This window comes from Ciconia boyciana, chromosome 1, assembly GCF_034638445.1.
Source record: "Ciconia boyciana chromosome 1, ASM3463844v1, whole genome shotgun sequence".
NCBI classification, from domain to species: Eukaryota; Metazoa; Chordata; class Aves; order Ciconiiformes; family Ciconiidae; genus Ciconia; species Ciconia boyciana.
This window is the reverse complement of record NC_132934.1, coordinates 85,072,740-85,096,905: the sequence shown is the minus strand read 5'-3', so window position 1 is coordinate 85,096,905 and position 24,166 is coordinate 85,072,740. Positions and strand designations below refer to the sequence as shown.

At 39.9% G+C, this 24,166-nt stretch overlaps 1 long non-coding RNA gene across 1 annotated transcript; it reads left to right on the top strand.

Moving 5' to 3' along the window:
- Positions 1-79: 79 nt before the first annotated feature.
- LOC140659044 (uncharacterized) lies at positions 80-8,020 on the top strand. Its single transcript, XR_012044966.1, has 3 exons — positions 80-1,972; positions 7,503-7,571; positions 7,825-8,020. It is a non-coding gene; the product is annotated as an uncharacterized lncRNA (long non-coding RNA).
- The last annotated feature ends 16,146 nt before the right edge of the window (positions 8,021-24,166 follow it).

Below are 24,166 nucleotides of genomic sequence, written 5' to 3'. Positions count from 1 at the left end.
CCCCCCAGTAATGCAAGCGGGTAAAATGGTAAACGCAGCAGTTTGGTGACATCCAAAACCGACCTGTTGTCAGGTAAATTGACTCTTTTCTGCTCTTACTGTAACCTTCATAAGTTTGCTAACTTGTCTGCCTTCCTTTCTTCCCATCAGTTCGGTGAAACTTCTTGAATTATTTCTTTAACAGTGGTATTTAGAGAAAATCCTACTTTTCTTCTTTATTTCCCCTCCTTATACATGTTGACCTTTAAGAAAACTCTCATTGTCCTTTGCTTTACTCCGGTGAGACAGAAGTGAGCCCCCTCATGTAAGTATATGAGGGATATTTTTGTAATACGTGAATTCCCCCTCCCCTTTATCACTTCAAGGTAGTTTGCCTTCAAGTGTACTATTTTACCTTAGGTTTTTGAAAGATATGATGCTTTCCATTTGCCAAGTGAACATACAATATAACTACATCAATTAGGAGTTGATAGGTATGAAAAACTAATACTAAGAACGTTAAATTAAATCTGTTAAAATTCAGTAGAGCAGGATCCTGTCAAGAGGACAGATGGGACAATATGTGTGCTAAAGAAAAAGACTGTGGGGCTGATTATTTCTGTTTGTGGAGGATGGGGTGATGCCTTTTATGTTGCCCTTACTGCTTTATCTAAGTACTTATACACTTCATCCTTCTCTGGTAACTCCCTCCCTTAATCTCAAACTACTTAGAAGTGCTGGGAACTTAATATTTTTTTACTTTGTCTAAGGAGGAGAATCTGTATTTTACTCACAGAGGTAAATATCAGACAATTGGAATACCATTCAGAGTGAAAGAATATGAGCCTTCAGACAGGCTTTCAAGTTTGCTGATGCAGTATTTTATTTCCCATGACATCTGTAAAGAATTAGCACTTGTTTCAGACTTTTTTCCGTGTACATTAATAACTCTTCTGTATCATCCTAAAATAGTCTACTTTTCATAATCTCAATTTATATTTTCCTGAAACACAGCAAATTTATCAGCAATACCGTAAATTGCAGCTTCACATTAAGGTGGGAGGGAATAGTTTTAGAGCCAAATTTTGCTCTCAATTACGCTGAGATAAACCTGGAATCGCTCTGTAAAAGTCAGTGGAGTGATATCCAATTTCACTGGTATAATTGAGTGTATAATTTGTGTCTTTAATTTTACTTGCAAGATAATTTTACAGACCTGTTATACTTATGTTTCCAATGCTTTTTCCTTTCAGACACACCCACTTCTTGCGTCTCAGCACTGGGCGGGCCTATTCCTTTATTTGTGTATATTTTTGTGCATCATCTGCTATAGGACACGGGTGTAACACTTTCAGGCATGTGGTTGGGTGTCTTTGGGGGAGAGATTTGTGGGTTTGTAATAATGTCTAAAAAAAAAAAAGAATTTATTTTCCTCAAATTTGTTGAACAAATTCATGTTGGCTCACAGTTTTGCATCTCTAACCTGATTTTATATATATTGCGTGAAGATTTTCTTGAAAGACAGACAGTACTAGTTCTTTGCAGTGTCTGCAAATGATCTTTGGTGGGGAGAGTTGATAAAAATTTACTGCATTCTGCAGAAGTTAATGTCTTAATATTTAATGTTGCTTGAAAGGTGGTTTTACAGATCATGCTCCTTCCTCTTTATGGAATGACTTTCAAAGCCTTGTATTGATCTTGGTTGTGCCCAGTGCTTTGCCTAGTGTATGGGGAAATGTTGTAGAACTTGAATAAGCCATGACATCTTAGACAAAGGATGATGATTATGTGCGTGCTGAACAAGAACTTCTTCTATATGCCCTTCTGCTGCAACAGAGTAATAAAACTGGTAGGTGGCAGCAGCAGCAGAAGAAACTCATGTGACTGTGACCTGAGAAAACCTCCAGTACTGGGAGAAATGGATTGCAAAATACTAACTGAAGTAAGGGGGACGGAGGAGAGAGGCAGAGTCCCTGAACTGTCCCTCTGAATGGTGAGTCCAATTTACAGAATTCTAACCATCAAAAGACTAGCTGTAGTACAGTAGACACATTGAGCTGTCTGATTTGGTGTTTGGTTACCTGATGGCCTAATTCTGATCTTTGATTCAACATTCCAGTTTCCCCACTGCCTCTATAAGGCACAGTATATGCCTTAAAAAATTAAACTTCACCAGAATTGCCAGATCTTAAGAGTACTGGAAAATAAGGCTGGAAGGAATTTGTCTAGTCTGTCCATTTCTCTGCCCCACAGGAAGATCAGTCATAGTTATGCCATTGGTCACGTTTGTTTTAACCTGGTTTAAAACCCAAGGAATAAATGAGTAAGATTCTGCAGTCTTTACCTATGGAATTTTACTTTATGAAGGTAAAAAGCATCCTTACTGTCAGCCAGTGGTCAGCTTCGTGGGCTGAGAACCCATCTGCTCTTTTTGCTACTTCTTTTTTTGCCCATCTGCTATCTAATGCTACTTTTGGGGTGATTCTCTTACTTCTTGTACGTATAGGTCTCTTCTTGAAATGTTCTTGAGTATTTTATCACAATGTTGCTTGGTGATAACCGAAATTACATGTGTGTATACATATATTTAACATTTCACATCAAATGTTGGTTCCTTTGAATCTAAAGCCTGGTACCCCTTTGAGTGTGAAGAACTTCTATCCTAGTATTGTTGACATGCATTCTTTTTGTGCAAGGAGTGTAGTTTACAAATGCAGATAATAAGCAACCAGCTTCATGCTGTAATGACACTTTAAGAACTCAGAATTTTCACATGGTATGTGATGGTTACTTGAGATTTAGGGACAACAGCAGGGATTCACCTGTAACAAATAAATAGGTTTGGCATTAAGTCTAAATCATATCCTTAATTCACTCTGATTTTGTCTGGTAGGGCGCAATGGTGCACACTTACTCAAATGAATCTAGATGAATTTTTCAAAAATCTGGTATGAAGTTCTGTATATATAAAAAGCCTCTTTGAGACTTTCCCCTCTGTTTCTGAATCCTGGCCTTTTTTTGATTAGTTTAACTAGTCATATCAGTAAATCCAAACTGGTAAGTACAGAAGACAGATTGCTTCTTAGGTTCATGCCAGTCGTTAGTCCATTACAATATAATGAAAAGGATTTAAGGACTTCTTATTGAGATGCTCAAATGTCTTTACATAACATTTAAGAAAAATTTGTTTCTACGTAATGTTAAAAGTTTTTTATGTAAGGAGGAGGTAAGATGTTGATACAGGAACAAAGCAAAAGTGCAAAATGTTCTCAGGCACCTAAATGCTATCAGTCCCAAACTTGGAAATGCTAAGTAAAAAAAGCTCTAAACCAGGAAAAGCCAAAACCTAGATCCATTATTCTCTTCTGTGACTCTTACGTAGATATTAATTACTGTGTAATGGTATTTGTAGAGCACCATATAGATTAAATGATGGATGCCTTAGAAACACCATGATAGTAAAGGACAGTGTTCTTTATGGAGACTTCATATATCTCAAGATAGAAAAAATGTTCAAAGCACCAGCAGTTAAAATTCTTTTTGAAAGTGGGAAATGCAAAGTATATAATGTTTTTGACTTAATGGCTAATAGCTAGTAGTTTCAGCCACCTCTTCAGTTATCTAGACCAGTGGTGTCTCAAACTTTTTGATTGCACATCCCTATCAGTAAAAACCATTTTGAGCACGCACCCCAATATATGTTTATGTATGTTATATACATGTACTACTAGGTACATTATAAAACATACACAAAACCAGAAATTAAAAAAGGATGAGATAAAGATGAAATGAACACTGTTTTAAAAAAATATTTTATTGTATTTGTTAAAGGTGCAAAAAGTATTTTCTTCCTGCAGCCTTATGGATTGTCTTGCGTACCCCCCTGGGGAACGTGCACTCCACTTTGGAGAACACTGATCTAGACATCATCAAAGAATTACAGTTGCACGTGTCATTAGTATGTTCCATCATAACTATACCTCAATTTTAAGTAAGTCTCCTACTAGAGACTGAAATGCTGATCTCTAGTAGGATGGCTTCTCTTTCTGAAAAGAAAGTAAAAGAGGAGAGAACAGCAGGATATGGAAGCACTGATGAACTGTCTGGCATAGGGGAAGTTTGAATCCGGATCAGTTGAAAATGCGGAGAAATGTGTCCCAAGTGGATTGGGAAGAATAATTGTGGTCAGAATATATACCAATATGCACAACACAGTAGTAGCTTTTGTACTTTCATAAATGTTTCTAGTTCACTTTCAGCTAAGTATTCGTTGATAACAACAGGAAACAGAATTTGGAATTTATCTGGGGTAGTCACACTAAAATCGGGAACAACACTTACATATGGGAACTAAGCTGGATCTGAGAGTTTGATATTCAGGCAACTAAATAGTCTCCAGTACACATCAGGTACCACTTAAGACTGTGGACAACTGGTGTGCTTTTCTGAGTAGCTTCTCACTTCTCATACAGCCTTTAAAAGTATTATGTGGACCAGAGGCTGGAAATCCCAGAACTGAGTTTACTGCAAAGTGAAAGGACATCAAATGTGCAAAGTGAAAAATATTTTGGACAGAGATTTGAAAAGAGTTTTTTAAAATATAATGATGAGCAAAGTCTGTGTGTGAGATGAAGCTCATGGAGAAAGCTGTTGAAATCCAGTCAGACTGGAGATGTGAAAGAGAAAATGAATTCTGGTAGTAGAGGCAAAGGAGTCTGAAGCATATGTCAGTCTGTCAGCAGAGAGGGAGATGAGGCAGTAAAACAGCTTTTGCTGATCTTGAGCATTCCCAGCTTTTGTTGTAAGGAGGAATCTCACCAGACTTTCTGTACATAATATATGCTAGGCATGCTAGCCTTTGGGGACTGGATGTCAAGGAGGAGAGCTGAAAGTCGATATAGAGCTGTTGATATGGAAACTAGCTTTAGCACTTGCCTACTAGAGTGGATGGTCATGTGGATTAAAAATGTTACTGCACTGAGTTTAGATGACAGTAATACTTGGGAATAATGGTGGTCATCTGGTCCTGAACATGAGCTTATTTGGCCAGATATACCTGTAAGCTTTTGCTTTTCAGCATAGTAAGGGATAGAGGCATAGAAATGTGTGTAAGCCTCTTTAATGAGCAAGGGGACCATTCTAGGTGACTTAAGAGTCAACTGTTCAGGAGAGATTTTTTGGGTGTAAAACAAGCAGGGATTTAGAGTACTCTCCCAGATCCTCCACCTTTTCACATGTGGCTGTCAGTACAAAAGGGTATTTTTTTTTTCTACTAGATGTGACATAGCAAAGCATCCTGTTCTCTGCAACTTTGATGTGGTAGAGATTTGAAGAAGGCAGAATATTTTCCATTCTTATCATAGACTTCCACAGGCATGCAAGGGGTGGTATGTATGTGAAAGGAAGAAAGGATACTTAGACTGGCTGAAAAGCAGATTATGGATTAGGCTGATAGAAAAGTTAACATTTACATTGTACTTAGGCAAGGCATTTTCAAGGTATTTCTGCATCCCTCTCTTATTCCATTTAGAAAGAGTACAAGTGTTACTAGAATATACAGAGTTGCATAGTAATATGTCAGCGTATTAAGCTCTACCAAGTGTGTGTGGAGGAAGGGCTCATAAAATATTTATGTGAATTTCTGTGTGTCTGCTAAGTCTACTTTTTTATTTGGAGGCAATTTGCTATATGTAACTGCATATAGTACTCTGTTTTAGTGTAATAGGTATTTTTGGTTCGTTTGGAATCAAAGAAATGTGTTTGGGGAGTTAAATATGTAATTCTGTTGTCCATTTCTATAGGAAGCAGAGTGGTTGAGGGAAGGCAGTCAAAATGGATAGGAACTACACGACTAGTTATATCCAAAGTCTGGTGTCAGTTGAGTACTCATTGATGTTGCTAGGGAGAAGGCTTTTTGTTCTATTTTTTAGTAAGAGGAGACAAGTGTTGCGTACATTGAATTACATCTTCTGTTGCCATTTCTTTTTGCTTTCAGAACTCTCTGATGTGTTTCTGTACACGTATCTTATTAAAAAAGTATCGGCTGCTGAAATGTCTCTGGTGCGTAGGGCTGAGGTCAGTTGAACAGGGAGAATAGGCTTGGAATGCTCTCTAACCAAAAACAGTCAGCTGTGCGAACCTGGGCCTTGACCAGATGAGGACAGAAAGTTAAAGTTTAGCATAGATTTTGCTGGTCTGTATATTTTCATTGCAACATATGCAGTAGTAGCAGAAGTCTTTGTCAAATAGTATCTTGTGTAGCTGTCACTAGAAAGTGCAGTTGCTTTTGATCAACAGAGAATTTTTAAATTTCCCTTATCATATGTTTTGCATTTTCCCAAGTCTAGGTACTGTATTATGTTAATCTGTGGTTTAATGTAATGTGATATATACAGTTTTCCAAATCAGGACTGAATTTTTGTCTTAGACAAATTGCAATATAATTCAGGTATTTTAATACAGGATTGGAAAAGAAATGGAGTTTTATTAGAGGTCATTGGAATTTTTTTTCAATAAAGTAATCAGAAAAAACTAATTTATCACATTCATAAATTTTCAGGGATATATAATTTCCAGAATATATATATATTTTTATATAATTTCCAGAATTTATTGGGACGATCCCTCTTGTACAAAATAGCATTTGTTGTTAGAGAGGGAGGCAAAACCTGTATCATATTAGGCAGTAACCCAGTTGTTACTACCTCTTTGGCTAGTCGCACATTTTTTCTACGCAGATTTCCTGTTTATGGTGGAAGCAGTGATACTACTGAGCTTCCTTGATGCTTAGTTTATCTGTGTTGTAAAATACTTACATTTTGGGGAGGAAAGGAGCTGGAGAGGTGACAACTGTACACAGTGTTACGTGGACTAAACAGGAAGGTGCCATGAAGCAGAGAGAGAAGACTAAGCAGTAGCTGTATACACAGGTATCCTTTCAGTTCTGTCTTATCAATGTAGTGGGAGGCCATGAGTCAAGATGACTGTTTCAGTTACACCATGGTAAGGAATGGGAATGTCACAATGACTGTTTGTGCAACTGTAAATATTTCATATCTGGTATTTACAGGAAGTGTGGTTTGCCCAAGGGTGCCTGTGCAGTTTCTCTTCCTCACTACTACTGTGCAAAGCACTGTCTGCTAGTATTTATTATTCTCTGGATTCTCTCTGTTGAGTGGTATTGTGTATTAAGCCTGAAACTTGTAGAGTATTTTGTAAGTTTCAGGAGGAAACTTGGTATGCTTGTGTGTGTATTTTCCCATCCCTATAACAAACACAAGGCCAACAGAAATAACACAAATGTTACGGTTACTCTCCCCACCTGTCTTTACAGCAGCGTATGGGAGGAGTAGCACAAATGTAATGTGATGTAGGAATGTTTGTCCATGCCCAAATGGAAATGTTTGTTTACCGGATGGAAAATACTGAAGCTTTATCAGTGAGAGAACTAGGCAGAAAGAGGCTGCAGTTTGACTTTGCTGAACTTTTATACAATTTTTCCTCCACATGAAATATTTCCACAGGAATGTAGTGCTTGTGAAAGACGCTGGATCAACAGTTGCAGAGATTGAACTCCTCTACCCACAGGAAAGGTAACAGGAACTAGATTTTACCTTTAGAACACAGGCTTCACTGCATCTCACTCTTTGACCTGGAAAGGCCTTTTCCAAGGTCAGAAGAGGAGTTTGGTACCCATGGCTCAGTCCTTGGTGCATCTCTAATGCAGCTATCAAGGAAGCCAGATAGATGTCAGTTACAGAGATCTTTTTTATGATGTCTGCTTGAATTTCTGATATTAATATTTTGGGGAAAAAGACTAACTTCTTCAATGGTTTGTTTCTCTAGGTTTTTCTACACCAGCAGGAGGTCTTCTCTTCCCTCTTACGGGGACACTTATCTCTTGATAATGCCCCCTTCGCAATGAAGGGAAGAAAGGATGGACCAGCAGCAATATGGAATGGGGTGATGTTCACACTTGGCGTTAACAGTCATAATGAACGCTGTCCTACTAACATGGAGAACTGAATAAAAGAGTTGTGAATTCTAATTCATGAGAGTGTGAGGTTCTTTTTGGTATCTTCTGCACCTACTCCCCTTTCTTGAAGTGCTAGTTAACTTCAGAAATCCATTGATCTTGCAGCTTTGATACAGCTAAGCCAGAAGAGTAAAACCTGTTGGATATTCTTCATCATATTAGCCTTTTTTTTCCTCCAGTAATTTCATTCCTAAGAGTTCTAAAATGCTTTATATTGACATGGATAATTTTCCCAAATGCCTTGGAAACATCAGTATCAGGCCTTTGGTTTTCAGTCATGTTATGAGTTCACCTAAGTCACTGAGAATACAAGTGTCTTGAGTGTTAAAATGAAAAATCATACTATACTGATCATGCTGTACTGATAGCTTTGGTGACTGCTAGAGACACAGAACTGCAACTCTTTTAACGTATCAGAGATTCTTTAAACTATTAGATAACGTGCCTTTGGATTTTGAGGCCACAGTGGCAGGGCTTGTTGTAGACATGGTCATGTAAATTCTTACTATATATTGTTTCTGAAGATCTGAATAGATTTTTCACATATCTCGTTTGGTTTGTTGTTAGTGAAACACTGTAAAGAGTTAGACATATACTGATGCTATTTCTATAATGTGCCTACTTGAGATTTGTATTATAAAAGTGAAGCAAGAAACTGAGTTGGTAGATTATCAGTAAACACCTCTTATTCTTGACAGAGTAGAATGTTCCGTTTCCTTGTAATCGTTTCCTTCTGTCCTTGAAATCCTGGCTAAATCTTTCAGAGATGATAATGCATTATAAAGCTTGACCAAATTAAATTTTAAAACAAAGAATTGGTGAAATTGAAGTGGAAAATGGAGCCAAATGTAAAACCTTTAGCTAATTGGTAATTACAAGAGGGAGTATAAGGAAATAAAAGGGTAGTATCCCCTTGGACTTTAAATCTTGAACGTATTTGTAAGTTAGATAGCTTTCAGCCTAGTGTGATGCAAACACAGGTTGGGTAAAAACAGTATAATACACTTTGTGCAGAAAGTACCCTTAGGTGAATGAAGGAGTTGGTTTCAAGGTGCTCTTTAGGCCAAGAGTTTAGCAATTGTTCTATTTTTATAAGCACTTACATGACTGTCATCTACATGACGACTGAACCACCAATATATTGTAGCACTGAGAAAGGCAAACTATTTAATGTTCGGATGTTTCTAAGGAGGTAGTCCGGTCAAAGAGGGAGAGAGATATTCAATGCTATTGTGCAAGGTTGAGCTGAGACATCACCTCTAATGCTGTAAACAATTCTAATGGCTCAGACTTAATATGGAATTCCTCGCAGTGAGGCGTATCTTCTAGGATAATAGGTTCTCCATTCGCTAATATTATAACATGGTACAGGAACTTGTTTTCTGAAATCTGTCAAAGTGAGGGCTGCTACTGAAGAAGTTTCCATGTGGTGGTATGGATATTTTCATTCCTGTTTTCTGTATGCTTGTTACAGTTATTTACGTGTCAGTGGAAAATAGGAGTGTGACTGGTACTCTGTCTGCAGCTATGCCTTTCCTCAAATAGCTGCAGTTTGTGGTTAGTCATTTTGCAAATCTGTATGTCAAACCATACCTCTGGTAGCACTCTTGATACTTCTGTAAGCAGGTAAAATGGTTGCCTCTGCAGACTTGTAGCCATTTTATCTCTTGTGGTTCAGTACTTAGGAGTATGCTGATGCATATGCTAATGCTTCTATAAGTGCTTTTCTGTAATTGTCCTTAATATTTAATGTTATAAAAGTAGAGCAGCTGAGAACCTTCTAAATTCCTTCTTAGTTTCATATAGCCCATCTTGCTAAGTTAGTTCCAAGCCCCTATCTGTATTTCAGTTCTCTTTAATTTTCTTTGTGGATGTTCAGCAATGTTCTCCTTGTTCTACTGCTTAAAGTTCACAGATTTGCTCCTCCTGCGTTCATAGTCCAGAATGACTTTCTTTTTTTGTGTTTGGTGCCCCCCCCCCCCCCCCCCCAACAAATGCTCCTGCTTGCTTGTCATAGGAAAAGACCTGCTGTTGTTTCTGCTCTTAACCACTGGGCCCTACTTGTTCTTCTTGTCACAGGCACACACGGAGTAGCTTAAGAGTATTTCTTACATGGTGTCTGTTATAGATAACCGTTCCTTGATGTTTGTGTGAATTACCCTAAAAGTGCGTTTTCCTTTTCTGGGGGAAGAAATACAGGTTTTAGACTGTATTTCTAGAAAACTACGCGTTTTCTTTTGGTATTTCACAGCCCAAAATGCATCAGAAGTTAAATAGAAATTAAGAGAAGTTAATGAAAATAGAAATGTCTAGTTTCACTGTAATGTCTCAAGTGAGTGAGAATCAGCAAATTGCAATACTGAAAAGATTGATAGGTCCATGGCTCTTGCACTCATTTAGCTATCTTTGATGAGAGGGATTGGTCTCCTTGCAATCCATCTCCATGTACCTCACTTAAAAGCTCCAATTCAAGAGCTGTGGTCAAGAACGTGTTAGTAACATGTTAAGTTTTACTTTTCGTTATCTTTCTTTTGTTCCTTTGAATTTATCCTTTAAATATGAATACTGGGTATCAATAATTAGATAGTAATTGGATATTCATAATACAATATTTTGATATTATTGTTTGTACAGTACAGTGAAAACAGAGTAATAATAGGTCTGTAGTGATAATACTGACCTGTGCTGTGATGGTTAGGGAAGCCTGGTATGAACAGTTCCTTTTGCACTTCTTCATTTCCTCTTAATTGGAATTGTGGTTTTGTGCTAGCTAGAGAAATGAAGTACTTGTAAAACTCTGGTTTGCTTAGTCTAATGAGATCTTGGGGTGGAGTATATTTGTATTTAGGCCAAACTGGGAGAGAGCTTGTAATTTTGTTTAGTGTAAGATCTGGAAAACCTCTGTAACTTGGCTGGCTTGCATTCCCAGTTGTGCATGATAGAAGCAGACAGCTGTGTTTTGACCACTGTCTTTTTTGTTTTTCTGGATCACTTTCCTTATTTTTTGCCTTATCACCTTCGTTGCTTCTCCAGCCTGCTCTTTCCCTGTCTGAACAACTTGGTTTATCACTGTACGTTTACCTGTAGGTGGTCTGCAAAATCTAGGTGTCATGTTGGAACTAGACATCGCAGCATCTTCTCTGTGACTCTCTCATCCCATGCTGTCATCACTTCAACAATTTTGGAGAGGTGCTACTTTGGAGGGCTTCCTCTGCTGAGTTGGTAACATTGTTAAGAAGGGAGAGCATGCAATGCAGTGACGAAGTTGCCTCAAAAGCCCCAGGGTGGAATCCACGGGAGAGAGGCTGTAGCTCTGTATTCCTCCCCCCCCCCCAATTTAGCTGTTGGTGCACAGGCTAGTAAGCAAAACACAAGCTAATAAGCTAAGCCCTACACTGCTTATTGGCTTATGCACTTTATCTTTGACATTGGCATGCTTCAGTGGTTGGGATAAACAGCACTTCTCCCTGCCAGTTGGTGAGATCAGTGATTACCATGTCAGTACTGCTGTGCTCTTTCTTGCTTTGCAAATGCCTGGTTCTGAGATTCAGGCAAGTCCCTTGGTCTCCTGCATGTTTGCCCTGATCTGCTGTGGATCTACTATCCCAGTTTATGGAAGGAAGATGTATAATACTAGGCTCCAAAATCATGTGAAACACACTAGGAAGAGTTTATGTCAGAGATGGAGTTACAACTGCTCCATATTTTTCTTCAGCTTTTTAATTAAAATTTGTTTATATTTTTTGTGACAGTGCTTCTGAATATTTCTAATGAAGGAAAAAGTCCTCCTTCTAGTTCCGCCTATCTTTTCCTTCCTAGAGAGAGCATACAGCAGGTGTCAGAGCTGTCTGTAGTGTTACTGCTGCTTCCCTACAGCCCTTAAGATCCAGGATGAAGAGATACAGAAGAATATAGTGGTGAGCTACCAAGAGAAAAAAATGGGATGTTGCTTTCTAGCATGCCTGATACCCATCCATGTTCAGCTGCTTGGTGGTGACAGTGCTTTTGTTTGTAAGAATATGAAATTGAGAGAGGAGGATGCAGGGAAGGAAGGGCAGAATTGCTTCCAGCTGTGATAGGTCACTAATGGACCAGGGGTCACATCTGTGGTGGGCGAGAGGCAGGGTGTAGAGCTTGGGCTTTTGGAGAAATAAAGGAGCAACCTCCACAGTTTAGTCCCTTCTTTCCAGCCTTGTGGCCAGTGCTGTGTTATGGGGAAGAATATCTCCTTAGTCTTCCCCATAACATCACACCACACAGCTTTCTGTTGTCCTATGTGCAAGGTAAGACTCAGAGGGAGGAACTCCTCCACAAAATCGTTCGAAGTGTTCTCTGCAGCCTGAATCCTTTCATGGCTTGGATTGGTGATCTTTCATCTTAGCCCAATCTTAGTAATAGCTCACATATTTTGAAAACAGCTGAATTTGTGAACAGGGAATGGAAATGAAAAATTGCAGCCCAGTTATGAGACTTCAATCTGGAACAAGCAAACCCTGCAATGGGAGAAGAGGCCCAGTAGAGGGAAGGAAAGAAAAAGTATTTTCAGTATGTAAGTTTCCAGATTTTGTTAGGTGGGTGTGTGTAACTTTCTGTTACAACACCCCTGGTTCTGATTTCATCAGCTGTCACATTAAGTCGGGTTGCTTGGAGTGGGAGATGTTAAAGGAGTATGTGTTTGGTTAGATGCAGCTGACTCTGCTTGGCATAGTGATGACAGAGTAGCAGAAGAATAAGAGGGGTCTTAGAAGAGGAAAGAGGATGCTTTCTTCTCTAAACTGTCTTCCTCAAATTGCTCTACTGAGATACTGTTTTGCAGAGTGATTTGGTAGGTGTCTTTTTTGCTTTAATTTCAAAGGTCAACAGTTCTTAACTGTTGCAGGTTCCTTTTTTTGCAACTTAGCTGAGGTCTTGTGGCACTTCTTAGAAGACTGGCCATTAATTTAAAAAATTTGTGTATTGTCAGCTTGCCTAAAAGGTTGTAGGGGGAACACTGAATTATATTATTCTCAGTTTTAATGGGTTATGGTTAATGTCCCTTTGTGCAAGACTGTTTTGCGTCATCACTGGTACGGAGCTCCTGCTGGTTTTTACACCAGCTGAGTTAGCTGTGTTTCCTTGGAAGTTTAGTTACTTACGGAGATGAAAGTGGCATTGAATGTGTGTTATTCTAGACTGTACAAAAAGATGAGCCTACTCTGGAAGGCATACAGTCAAAGTGTATGACAAGGTGGAAGGACACAGGGAAACAGCATGTCAATAATTAGTAGTTGTAACACATTGTCATGGTTTAGCCCCAGCCAGGAACTAAGCACCACGCAGCCGCTTGCTCACTCCCCCCTGGTGGGATGGGGGAGAGAATCGGAAGAGCAAAAGTAAGAAAACTCGTGGGTTGAGATAAAGACAGTTTAATAGGTAAAGCAAAAGCCGCGCACGCAAGCAAAGCAAGGAATTCATTCACTACTTCCCATGGGCAGGCAGGTGTTCAGCCATGTCCAGGAAAGCAGGGCTCCATCATGCGTAACGGTTACTTGGGAAGACAAACGCCATCACTCCAAATGTCCCCCCCTTCCTTCTTCCCCAGCTTTATATACTGAGCATGACGTCATGTGGTATGGAATAGCCCTTTGGTCAGTTTGGATCAACTATCCTGGCTGTGTCCCCTCCCAGCTGCTTCTGCACCTGGCAGAGCATGGGAAGCTGAAAAGTCCTTGACTAGTGCAGCAACAACTAAAACATCTCTGTATTATCAACACTGTTTTCAGCACAAATCCAAAACATAGCCCCATACCAGCCACTATAAAGAAAATTAACTCTATCTCAGCTGAAACCAGGACACACATCTGCAATGCAGTGACAGCTACCCATTCTGCTTTAGGATCCATTGGATTGAGAGATTAAAAACTACCAGATTCTGTATGTTGGCTGACTTCTCTACTTCACATGCATCCTGTTTTTCACTCTCATATACGGCGTTACTGCCAGAGCCATACCGCTTTTGCAGGTAGAAACTATGGATGTCTGGTCTTGAGCAGCTGATGTATTTCCTAGCCTGCATACTGACAGGAAGGGTAGTGATGACCCACCTTCCCAGGCTGAGTTGCCACAGTGTTCTTTGTCACATAGGGAGCTCCCAGTGACCTCTATGCAGCTGAAGGTGCCGGTGACAAAAGTGAGGATGCAGTCACAGGAATTTAACATTAAGGACACTGTGCAGACCCACTTTTGATGACCAAAACTCACAAGGTCACATCAGTCACCTCGCTGCGTGCAGTGGCACCAAGCTTTTCTGCATGGTGGGGGCAGGAGTACAGTAAGAGTCAGGGGAATGCATTTGTGATGCTCTGTGGGAGATGATTCAAAGTGCTTAATTTTGTCAGTGCCTCCTGACATTGGAGGAAAAAGAAGGTGCTCAAAACTTTTAGGATGAGGCTATAGCTAACTTTGAACATGGGGGAGGGAAAGAAAAGAATGCGTTCTTAAGGCAGCCAAATCTTGCAAAATTACTCGTCATAGCCATCAACTTTTAATTAAATTCCATCTCTTTCCCTTAGCCCAAATGTCTGGTGTTTAGTATCACTGCATTCAGTGTCCCTTGGAGCAGAGCACACTGTGGTGTATTGTTGTGTTTGTATAGAGTTGGCAAGCAGGTCATAGTGTGTGTGTTTGCTTTGGTTGCCTGGAGGAGTTCAGCATCTTTTAATTACATGTTTTCATAAGTGTCCTTTAACAAATGTAACCCTTAGGACCTAGAATAGTGAGTATGAGAAGCAGGCTGGTTTGGAGGGATTTGGAAGCAGATGTTGTGAGCCCAGAGTGGTGAAGGGCTTTCAGAGAGGTGAAATTCATGCTCCTAGGCAGTCCCACTCTTGGAAGCTTTTTCTACAGTTCCTACCTTCCCCATGAGTTTTGGAAGCCCTCCCAGTGTTTTGGGTACATGCTGTCTGAACACACCTCCTTAAGGCAGCAATGCTCCCGTCATTGAACTTCTGATAAAACCTGGCCTAATACTGCACTTCTCTTTTGCATAGAAAGAGTGTGGGTCATCAGTGTTCAGGACAGAGGCGCATTGAACTGATGTGTGAGAGGTGCTCTTAGAACTTGCCGATAGTGCCTGATCATTCTGTTTCTTTTTTCCAGAAGTGTTTTTGTCACAAGCACCTACTGCCACAGTGGCTAGTGTTTGACTGACATCTTCCAAACTGAAAGATGTGAATTCCAACATCCAGAAGTCGCTTCTAACTGTGCTGGATTTGGATTATATTTTGTCAAGTGCACTTTGGACCCATTAACTTCATCGAGAGTAGGAAACACTTATAACCTTGGAAAAAATCAAGCCCAAGATGTCTGAGTCATATATTAACAGATGCAACTCAAAGCAGAGATCACTTTTTATTTTTTTCTGTCAGCATATGTAGTAACAAGACAACATATCCTACCACATCTCAGTGGGTCTAATTTATCCCTGGGTAGATCAGTCAGTTTCAATGAATGTGATGTGAAAAAATAAAAAACCACCAAAAAACCAAACAAAAAACCTACACCAACCCACCTCCCCAAACCCCCCCTAACCCTCCCCTCCCCAACAACAACAACAAAATCTCCAAGAGGGTTAGTTTTCTTGAGGCTGTGTTTCCCTCTGCTGGCATGTAGTTAATACTGCCGACTTTTTTTCTCAAAACCAAGCTTCTGAAGTTACTGCTTCCTTGTAATCCCAAGAAACATTTGTCTTCAGTGACCAAATAGAGCATATTAATCAAAATAAAATTAAGAAAGAAACAGCAACAGTGCTACTGAGTGAAATAAACGTCTATTGTAAGCAATATCTTTAAATACAGTACATAAATACAAACTTGAAGCACTAAGGGAAAACACACAGAGGCACTGGAAATACTTTAAGTGTAGAATAAAAATATTTGCTTGAAATATTAAAAAAGCCATTAGAATGGAACTGTCAACAGAAGTAGAGTTAATTGTGTTCTTCAAGTGTCAGGAAGTAGTATCTGGAGTTTTTCTTCTAGATTATGTAAAGACAGTGTTTTAGGGTACAAGCGGTTATAGCCTAAAGCTACAACTAGGAAAATTTGAACTGGACATGGGAAGAAATTGTTCACCATGAGAATGGTACCACACTGCAACAGGTGTCTGAAGAGACTGTGGAATCTGCTTTCCTGGACACTGTCCGAATTTGGCTGAACAGGGCCCAGAGTGACCCAGTCTGGGTGTAAAGTTGGCTCTACTTTGAGCAGGACATTTGACTAGAATGACTTGCCAAGTTTTCTGAGTGTGACATGCATGCTACCTTTTTTTTTGTTGTTTTTGGAAGGGGGACAGGGAGGGAAGGGAGGAGTTAGACTGAAGAGGTGAAACGACAATTTTCAAAGTCTCCTATTTTTATTCATCTAGGGTAATTATTAATACTTTGGTAACCCTCAAACTAATAATATTTTTGAAAATTCATACTGCTGTCTGATATGATTAGCTAATCTGTGTTACATGGAAATGTATGAAATTCATTTGAACATTTGTTGCATTGCATGTTAAGATTAAAAAAACCTATGAAATTGCAAGTAGCACTGTTTTAACCATTTTACTAGTTTCCATTTGTAAAACTGCTATAGATTTAAAAAAAAAAAAAGATTGAAATTAGGGCCTTGGGTCATTTAGAAACTGAGGGGTATAGATTTGCAAGTGAGTAATAGTACTGATTTCCTGGAACTCAAATGCAGTTTGTGCACATGTGTATATGTTTACATGAGTATAAGCTAAAACCGTACTTCAGATCTTCCTTACAAGTAGCAATAGTTAATAACCATGATGTCCCCATATAAAATTGTTAGATTATATAGTCTGGATAGGCCACATAAAATCTTTTTTCAAGTTGCTCATAAGGAGTTTTAAAATATATTTTTCCATACCTTGTTCTTATTATTTAGATTTTCATGCCTATAGTAGCAATATTTCTTAGAGCAGCTTTGCATATGCAAATTTAAAACCTGTTGCTTTTCTTCACATGATTGTACTGAGGAGGAGGAAATTTGTAATTTCCACATGAAGAGGAAATTTGTAACTGCAAAAATCTGTACAAAGCTCTTTCAAAGCTTTTTGGAATACCATAGCAGTTTTAAGTACAGTTCAGGTTTAAGCCTTTACAGCTTTCATGCTAGATGTATTCAATGTGTGTGTATGACTTAGATGAAATTGTAGAGTCTAGATTTAGTGTAGGCTCTGCAAGAGTCATACCTAATGTCTGAGATGTTCAGGGGGGTGAAGTGAAAGGGATGAAAGCCGATGCTTGTCACCTGAACTTCTGTTATGAACAGAACACACTGTGTTGAGCACTTTGGTATCTGTCTCAATGGGACTAGAGCATAAGATCTGCAGACAGTTCCTTGTGTGGCCCAGCAACACTAAACTCAGCACCAAGTGTGGTAGCCATGGCCTCTCATTCCAAAATTGCCTGATGGTGGAGGAAGAAGAAATGGTGTTACTCCCTTTCAAGGTGCTGCGAACCTTTATCTCTATTTCTTACTCTTACAGTGTCTACACCATGAAGGTATAGGCAAGTGGGGTGGGGAAAACTTGTGAAAGTCTTTCTACTGAATCTACAACTGCATAGAGAGAAGAAATGTAAGACTTGGAGCCAAAGAAGGAGGAAATAAGAGGAGTTCTGACTCCATATGCTAGGATGAGGATACTTTCTTGGTGTGAGTGGTGAAGGCCTGAATTTTTCTGAAGTCCTCTTAGAATGTCCTCCTTAATAGGTTAGAGAGTTAAGCTCTCTTTGGTGTAACAAATCTTCCATTTGTTGCTGCATGCTTGCTAATTATCTCCATGGAGATCCGCTCTTTGGGTTGACTGCTCATGGGAGATTCCTTTTGCCTTTTCCATCAGAGGGTGTTCTCCAAGCCATCTATTGCTAGTTGAGATAACAGCAAAAACAGCCATAGGTGTTCTGAATTAAGAACAAGGAAGTGGTATCAGAAAGAGTACCTACTCCTCAGATGAACCAGGTCCTTGAATGAGCAATCTCTATACGACTTTTCTTGTCACTTGCACTCTAGGGAGAAGAGACTGTAGAGGCAGTCCCTTTAAGACATTGGGGTCTTGGATTTCAGAATCATAAGGACTCTTCCTTCTCTCTCAGCCATCCAGAAGATTTCAGATAATAGGACTTGCAAACTGATCCAGATTTGTCAGAAATGAAAACAACAGTCCTTTGGGATATCTAGCAGCTTGCATATTTGTGACAGTTTGCTTGGTCATACTTCAGATGGTTTTAGATGTCAGTGAAGTCAGAATATTAACAGTAACACTCTGCTGGTAAGGATCTGGAATTCTTTCTTACCCTTTCTGTAGTGGAAAGACCAGAAAAATCTTTACCTACAAAAAGCACTAGAGCCTACTGATCCCCCAGTCACATCATTTTCTGATACATGGAGTATGACCAAAAACAAATTTCAGACTTCACATAGGTGTTTGGGGACCGAAAGCTGTTATGGCTGTTGTGTGAATCTTTCATTGGATTTGGAAAAGAAACATTCTGTGTCGGAGCCTGGACTATCTAACAGCCTTAAGCAAGCAAGGGGAATGAAACCATTTATGTTGGGAAGCTAACGTGTATTGAGAACAGAACATCGTAAATCAAGTAAATTCACTGGCTATGCATCTCTGCAGGGAGGGCAAGCAATTAGCAGACCATCTGAGCAACAGAGCCAGCCTGTGTTTCCTACAAATGATCTCTGCGGGTATATTTTGATCATAATCTTAAGGTTATCTAAGACCCATCCCCCTGTTGAAAAGGTTGATTCTACTAATTTCAGCAATAGTACAGCCTGAGATTAATTTCAGATGGTTTTCAAAGTGCATCCTAAAGCTACCTATAGTACCCCAAATGTTCCATAGGTATTTATCCCTGAGGTGGACCTCCTTGTGACCAAAGACAATGCAAATTGTCTTCATTTGTTCTCAGGAACAGAACAGCTCAATATTGATAGCAAATACTTCAGAGGTTTCCTTATCTGATACACACCATCTCTCAGAAGTCATGGAGTTCAGGGAAAGAGTAGACAAGACAGTGCTTAGATAATGGTATTTTTCAGCTTAACCCTGGTCACTCTGGTTTTTATACTCTCTGTGCACACAATCACCAGAAGTCAGTACTGCTACCCCAAATGATGGTGTGTTTCAGAATTTAGAATTACTGTTCCATCAAGATGGATATTCTCAGCTCATAGTGTGGAGCATATCTGAACAACATCTATGGCGACAGATTGCTTTACAGATTACCTAGAGAATGCTACTGCAAAGCTTTTCTGTGCGAGAACTTATGCTGTTAAATGGAAATATTTTTCAAAGCGGAAAAGAAAGTGTCTTAGAGAGTCTTCACTTTGAGTTACTCTGGAGTGTTTGTCATTATTAGAACCTGTTTTACAGTAGGTGAGAGGTACATTCGACACCAGTATCTACCTGCCACTTACTAGTACAATATGAATCCAGTTTCTCAGACCAAACCTTTATTGTCTAGTCAGGAAGATTTCATCACTGTAGGACTTCAGGTCTTTCAACACTTGACAAAACCATTGTTTGAACCACTATTTTCTTCTTCAGTCTATTATCTATCAATGAACGTGACTTTTTAGTGGCTATTATTTCAGCTTACAAAGGCAAGATATATGTCAATCTTTCCAGTCAAAGTCTTCAATTCAGAGCCATGAAACATCATCCCACATTTATCTAAAAAAATGCTGCTGGACTTTCATGATGATCAAGACTTAGGAATACCTTTGCTTTTAAGGTGGTGTGTTCCCCCCCCCAATGAGCCTAATCATCCTGAAATGAAGCAAAACTGTCCCATCAATGTAAATAGATATTCTAAGCCTAAAGACTCAAACAGAAGATCTCGTAGCAGGTTCCTTGATTATACCTTCTTTTGACAGCACAGAAAATTTGGATCAGAGGCTAACAAAATGGATTGCACATCCAATTGGAGTGGCCCATGCTATAAACAAGCTGAATCTTCCACAGCATGGCCCCCAAAGCAGTTTAAAGAGCTGCTGCAAACTTTTACCAACTAGTTGTAGGGAGGGTAGTATTCAGATGGACTCCCAACTCAGTCTACTGGCAAGATCAGGCTGTTAGCTCATCACTGTACGTGGGATCTACAGAAAAAAAGGTGGTTGTTGACTTCCAGGACTCATTGATCTCTTTCTATTTTTCAGCAAGTGAAAATCCCGTGACCCATTCTCCTTCTCCTCAGCCTGTTATTTTAGCATTAGGATTCTAGAGAAAGAAGAAATTAAGTGAAGACAGAAGGGGTTATTCTATTCCTTATTACTTGGGAGTGGAACACAAGAGTGTGTTGGGTACATATGTTGCCCTTGATGCACACAGCTGCAGAAATCTTTCCAAGCTAGCGTGTGTGGGACTCTTGTGCATCTGCAGATGCTCAAAAAGTAGTAGCTGAACATTCAGGCAATTCCTCTTAGAGTGATAATTTTCCTGTTCCCACTGGTTTCCAGGCAGAGAGCTCTCCCATACCCTGCCTTGTTCCCCACCTTTGAATGGTTTTCCCTTTCTTGGCTTCTGGACCTACCTAAACTTGCCAATAATTTCTTTCCCTGCCTTCCCTTTAGTTTCAGTCCCACTGGTTCTGGTTCTTACCCAGTTCTATGGCCTAGTCTGGCCATTCTCAATCCCTGTTTGCAGGCTGTCCTCCAGTAATTCCCTTCGTGTGCCTCAGGGTGGTGCTTTTGACACTTCTGCAGCGAGTCTGACATTTGCCTTTCACATACTATCTGTATGGTAATGTAGAGAAGTAGGTGAGCATTCAGAGCAGACAAGGCCAGCACCTTGCTCAGCACAAGCATTTGCTTCTTGCTGTTGAAGCTACATCTGTCCTCAGTTTTGGAGCACTAAAAAGGAATTTACTAAGTTGCTGCATGGGGGTGGTACACATAGTGGGTTAGTCAGCACTAGCAGAGAGGTTTCAGCAAGCTATTAAGCTCTAGCACGTGCTGATTGAGGCTGTGCTTGTTTCCAAGCTGCAGTTCCAATGTGAGTGAGTTGTAAGGAAGGATCACCAGAAAATTTTGATGTTAAAATTCAACATTACAGTTCCCTATCTTCATCCTTGAGAAAGCGTGCACCTTTTGGCAGCAGCTTTCAAAAAATTTGGTGTGAGGAAGTGCATGCCCTGGAAAATGTCACCCAGAACTGCTAACTGCAGCTGAAAACAGCTTGTTACAGTGAGGAGAACTAGCTTCAGAAGACATACTACAGTTTTGCTTAGAGTTACCTGAATTCGCAAGTCAGTTCTGGCCTGCAGTGTCCTATCTAAGGAACAGGTTTTGCATGGTCTACATGTGTGCAAACACACCCTATGATTACTACACATGCAGACTGAACCCCAGGTTTGCTCACAAGCAGAAACTGCAGCCATGATTATTGGATCTTGCTAGGTAATCCCTTCTGAAACAATAACTGCTCAGCCCTTGTGTAAAGAGGGCATGTTTGCCTGTAGGGGACAACTATATTAGTCACATTCCTTCACTCCAGAAAGCAGATGTTTCTCAGGGAGCAAACAGTCCAGTGGTTCCTGGTTATCCACATTTGAGAATTTGAGTGGAGCCAGCTCTGGGCAGAAGTTCGGAGTGCCAGCTATTTTGCTTAGGTTGTAGACAAGGAGAAAGGGGATTATAAAAGACCAGTAAAGACTTCTGTAGTAAAATGCTCCCTTTTTATTATCTGATGTGGTTCCCTGACTTCAAAAACATCATTTGTTCTTGTTAATTGATTCAGCATCTCAACCCATTATTTGTCTGCAGCTGATCTCATTTTGCTTTGAGGCAGAGAAGTGCTTTGCCTTCAGATTTGTCTGTCTTCCAAATCTGTTGTCTGCAATATCCCAGTATGCCTTTGTAATTACTAAGTCCTAACAAAAATGAAACTGTAAAATTATCAATAGTTAGTTTCAGGCAAAGTCTTGAATGAAAAGCAATGAACTTAGATTCTCTGAATTAAGAAAAACTACTCAAAAAAATTACCTGTCCTTAGGAATATTCAGCTTTTAGACCTCACAAGGGATGACAGTGATGCCAGTTACAAATATAATGACAGTAATAATACACTATGTCTTCTACCTATAGCTGATGGCAGGTATGTGTATATGAATGCTCTCTTGAGAAGGGTCTGTGTGTCATTTTTCCTCCCCTTTTTGGGTGTCTTAGTTTGTGAAGACTAGGTGTTAAACACAAGTAGCCAATTTTTAAATGTCAAACACTTTCCACTCTCTCCTATGGCCATTACAGTACGTGTGAGCAGAGTTTCAGAGCAAAGACCACCTGGAGATGCTGGGGACTGAACATGCAAGACAAGAGGTCTGTCACTGGGCCACATACCCCTGCACATACTGGGAAAACCCTGGGAAATTATCACCAAGTTCCCAGAGTTTATTTGCAGTAGTTCTGGAACTCTTGCTTTTAAACGTGAAGTCCTCTAGGGGAGGTTCTTAGGTTCCCAATTTGTCAGAAACTTCATTCCACCTTTTGCCTGTCAGATTTGTCTGCTGCCTTGAGAGTGTTGATACTAAAAATTAAAACGATGTCAAATAGCGTGCTGTGTCTTGTATTTCCTTACAGCTTCCTATAAGCTGGAAGTTGGGAAGATAATAATAATCTTCAAGTCATCACCTTTGGTTTGGGAGGACTTGGCTTTTGAAGTCTGTAACTGAAGCTGAGACTTCCCCAGCTGACCTGTTAACATGGGAAGCAGGTTGCAGGGACAACATGTGATGTTAGTCTGGAAATGTACAACACTGTGAGGACATGGCAGGGATGTGGCAGGAAGAGGACCTTAGGGCATTTATGGACCTTTTCTTGCTTATCTCTAGAGTTAATTGCAATATTCCTCTAGGCTATGTATGGGAAAATGCTTCCCTCTGGCTGCTCTGGAAGATTAAGAACAGCTCAGGCTCTAACTCAGGCATCCTCTGGAGATAGTAAATTCTGCTTAATCAGAGTGATGCTCTATTGAAAGCCAGACTTACCCTTTAGGAATATCCATTCACCTAATTAGACATACCATCACCTGTGTTGATAACTTTGTCCATCTCAGTGCAGCTCTAAGGAGAGGCAAGAATATGTGCCATGTGGTGAAGGCAATAGTGATCATGACCTGCTTGAAACCTCAGTATTGCTTTTCGGTGGCATAGCTCTAGTCTGTACATATTTTTGCATGGACCTTTGGCAAAAGTGTGGCAAACCAGGAGCATGTGTGGACTGTGAGGGGTTTGAAATTGATCTTGCACTGTTCTGCTTGCATTCTGCTAAGGAGTGCAGAAGTGCTCCACTTCTGCTAAGAAGTGGAGGCAGAGGAGAAGGTAGGAAATACAGAGAAGGCTAAGGGTAAAATACATTAGAGAATGAGAAAATGAGGATGAGGGATGAATTGGAAAAAGATGTGCAAAGAGCAGAGTGTATGGCTTACACTGTAAGCAAAACATCCCATTTAATTGCTCTGTGTATGTGGGCTTGGGGACCTCTGTCTGTCATAATACATGTGAATTTCTTTTGAGCGGAACACACTTTGTTTTCACCGCTGTAAGTGTGTGAGGGATTAAATTGAGTCAAATGTCTTTAAAAAACTTCAGGCTAGGGTCTGCTTCTCAAAGACTGAAGTGGCAGTTTCTTAATGTCCTATTCTCTTATTGCACTTACCAGAATTGCTGAGAAGTCTTACTGTTAAATAGGATTTCCTGGTATTCAGCCTTAATTTGCCACCATCCCTCAGTTTTATGTACTCTACCTGTCCAGCTTCACTCTAAACATTTTTCTGCTGCCTTGAGCTTAACAACTTTCATAGAGTTTCTAGGTTATGATTCTGCTTCCCTTTCTTGAAATTCATGCTCTTTTTATGAAGGTAAAATCATGTCAAGGCAAATAAAAGCCAAGTGTATTGTAAACAGGCATAATCTTTATCTTCCTCTCTCTGGCCTTTCTGACTTCCTTTTATCTGTGTTCCTCACTGTCGTGCCTGACCTCAAGCTGGGAATCCTCAAGCAGATCTCCCAGAGCAGGTCGCATTGTTAAAATAAATTACAGTATGGAATGTGGCTTTGTAGCAGCTCTAACACCCTATGAATCTGAATGGCACATC